Here is a 3,540-nt window from a genome sequence, read left to right as displayed (position 1 = left end):
AACTAAATACAAATATTATAGGCAGTCAGACAGGACCAGGTCCCTCAACAAGACAATATGGAAGACAAGGAAAGTTTGCAACTTTCTAAGAGACAGACATTCCCATATGGGCCAGACCTCCAGACAAAAGAGTAAACAAATAGAGCCACATACTTCCCTAGGGATGGGCATCAGTGATTGATATTCTACATAGGTATCAGTCACCTTAAAAGAGCCCAAATGATTCACTAATCCAACCCCCAACAGGAAGAGACCCTGTTCCATATTCATGCCCACTAGCTATATGGCTTGCTTCCCCATTAGATTCCAATTTAATCAATTTTACCTGAGCAAGGGTGCTTGTAATCTCATTGGTTGACTATAGTTTTGTCCCACCTCACGCTCACCTAAGCAAGTTGCTAAGTTCTCCACCACCTTAAAGACACCTCACTTCACAGTTTTACTCTATAAAAAAGTGCCTGGAAGAGACAGCTTTAATAATAGTAATAATCATAATAATCATAATAATAATAGGCCAGGGAGATGGCTCAGTAGAATAAGCACTTCCCTGGCAAGCACAAGGATTTGAGTTCAATCCCCAGTTCCACCAAAAAGAGAAGAAAAGAAGAATTTTAGGGGCCTGGGAGATGGCACAGTAGTAGTAAGTGCTTCCCCTGGCAAGCACAATGGCCTGAGTTCAATCTCCGGTTCTGCCAATAAAAAAACAAAAAGAGAGATAGACAGCTTTCCGGGGGCCAGCCACTGGGGTAGGCCCTCCTGTACCTCTCTCAGACAGGAGCTTTCTTTCTCCCAATAAATATATTCTGCTCATAAACCTCCATTTGTTCCTAAAATCCATTCTTCATGGGGGCCTGCCCATTAGCTCAGTTGTTTAAGTGACTGCTTAAACAAAGTAATCAGGATGCTGTGGTTCGATACCCAGATCCTCAGTCCTTACCAGACCTGCCCTGAAGGCATCCAAAGCCAGCTCCCCCAAAAAAAAAAAAATCTTCTAAAATTCATTCTTTTTTTCCCTTAATTTTATTGAGAAATAAACAGCAATGAAAAAAAGTAAATAAATAAATAGCAATTAGAGAGTTTCAAATAAAATTGGTAGGACAGTTTCAATAACTAACACATTGCATACTGTCTTGCTAGTGGTTATTTGTGGTACAAGATGCAGCCATGATATCCTATTTACAAACACTATTACAACAAATCCCTCTATTCCTTGAATGAAGAGAATGTAGCTATATCTGTCCTAATCATTTTGAATACACAGATACAAAATGGTCACTCATCTATATCCCCTTTTTTCTTTAGTTTCATCATTTAAATACTATAGGTGTGTGAACTCAGCAAAATATTCCAAAATAGTCCAGCAGTCCGTAGTAGTATTGGGTCTTCCACTTGATTGGCAATGTCAGAAGTTGTTGACCTGAGTCCCCTACAGCTCAACCTAACAACATGGCTTTATTTCTTGTACTTCGTTTTTATACTTTTCTGCTGAACGGTTAAGATCAAGATAAAGCAAGACCCATGTAACAAGAATTGTAGCTTTTGTATCTGATAAAGTCAGTCAAATACCCTCAGGATTTATCCTGAGACCCTATACCTCAGAATGTAGATCCTTTGTCAGTGTCAGCCATGTGGATGAGTCACGGCCATTGCTTGGCCAATTTGCTCTCTGTGAAAGCCTGAGAGAATGTTTTCTCTCCATGTGACTCTCCTCAGGCACACTCTACATCATCGATCACTTTCCTCTTTGGCCCCATAATCTCCTTGATCAGAAAATTTGGGACACAACTGAGTTACATGATGTTACAGTACAGGTTCTCATATGTCCTGAGTCTTAATTGACCTTGGAAGGCTAGGGCCAAAATGTTGACTTTCCTTGCGGCCCCCCTTTTTCTCTAATCTTGGTCTGCAAACTTAGGTTGTTAACCCTCCGGAAGAGAAGCTTATTGTTATTACTATACAACCTAGGCTGTTGAGCTTAACCTCAATATCTATCTGACTATCAAACATCTTAGGCATAATATGGAACAGGTACTTTTCATAAAATACTGATATGTTAAACTTTAAGTCCCTACAAAATATGATGGAAAAAATTCAAAAAAATAAAATATATTTTAAAAGTAGGAATAAAGAACTATATATGTTTACACATAAGTCCAGAAATCTAACCACATACAACATTGTAGCCGGACAGTCCCACAACACTCACTGGTATTCCCTATGTAAATTTCATGCAACAATGCATAAAACATACATTCTTGTCAAGAACACATAAAGAGGCTATATTCAAGGTCTTAAGGTCAATCTTAAAACCTTTTTAAAAGATCTGAAATGATAAAAGATCTAACTCTGTGTCAAAGGAAACACTTGTGTAACATCTGCCAGGCCGTGGATTCCAATCTCCAGCACTGCCCAAAGAAAGCTGAGAAAGGGGTAAACTACTAAAAAGCCAGGTTTCGTGGCTCAACTTATTTAGTTGCCTTATTCAGTTGCCTGAGGCAAGAAATTTGCTATGAATTCAAGGCCATCCTGTACAGCATGACAAGACCCTGTCTAGGGGAAAAAAAAAAATAATCTTACGGATGGAAAGAAATTTCTAAATATCACATGAGGGGGCTGGGGAGATGGCTCAGTGGTCTGAAGCACCTACTTGGAACAGGCTTGGCAAAGCACAGAGACCGCAGTTCAATCCCCAGCACCACATGCCAGCCAGCCCACCCCCTGGTGGGCTGAGCTGGCCACACACACACACACACACACAATAAATGTTTTTTTTAATTAAATAAATAAATATCACATGAATCAAAGAGAAAATCTAAGGGAAATTATTTTGTACCAAACAGCGTTGAGGTTCATGTTAGAAAAGAAGGGACCCAGATAAATAACCTAAGCATTTTCCTTAAACTAGAAAAAGGGAGAAAGCACCAAGATGGCTGAGGTAAGCAGTAAAGAAAAATCTCTGAATGTTGCCATCATCCACACCCTGGAACACAGAACATGAGGAAGACAAAAGGGAGGGAAATAGGTCCCCTGGACCCAGGAAGGATCTGAAGCATGAACTAAGGCCATGGAGAGAAGAGAAAAACTTCAACAAAGAGGAAGGAAGTAGCCAGTGCCAGCTTCTCCCTGAGAGGGGATTCACTCACTATGAGAGGAGAACTTCAAACCAGTGGACACACAGTGACTGCTGAAGACCCCAGAGGCCTGCACAGAGACACACAGTAGTGGAGGGAAGCAGCAGACATGAAGGACTGCACTAGCTAGCAGTGACTGCTGAGGGTGCAGTCCTCCAGCAGGAGAGGGCGATTCGCCAAGGAGCCGTCTTGGAGAGGGGTCAACAGAGCTCAGGCCAGATGAGCTTGGTCTCAGCCAGAAGGTGCAGCTTGCTGAGATTATCCACTACCCCCACCAAAAAGTTCTGATGGCTGGCTGGGATATATCAACACAGATCGGGACTCTTTTCTCCACACACTCTACCAGTGACAGCAGAGACAAACCTGGAAGTAGACTTCTTTCTCCCTCTTTTTTTTTTTTTTTTTTTTT

General features: G+C 41.2%; 1 protein-coding gene across 3 annotated transcripts in view; it reads right to left on the bottom strand.

The window, feature by feature from the left end:
* Positions 1-3,540, bottom strand: part of Kmt2c (lysine methyltransferase 2C) — a 300,385-nt gene that overhangs the window by 206,243 nt on the left and 90,602 nt on the right. The window lies entirely within an intron of this gene.

The sequence above is a fragment of the Octodon degus genome, unplaced genomic scaffold, assembly GCF_000260255.1.
Source record: "Octodon degus isolate 3935 unplaced genomic scaffold, OctDeg1.0 scaffold00027, whole genome shotgun sequence".
Taxonomy (NCBI): Eukaryota; Metazoa; Chordata; class Mammalia; order Rodentia; family Octodontidae; genus Octodon; species Octodon degus.
This window is presented reverse-complemented; position numbering and strand designations above follow the sequence as displayed.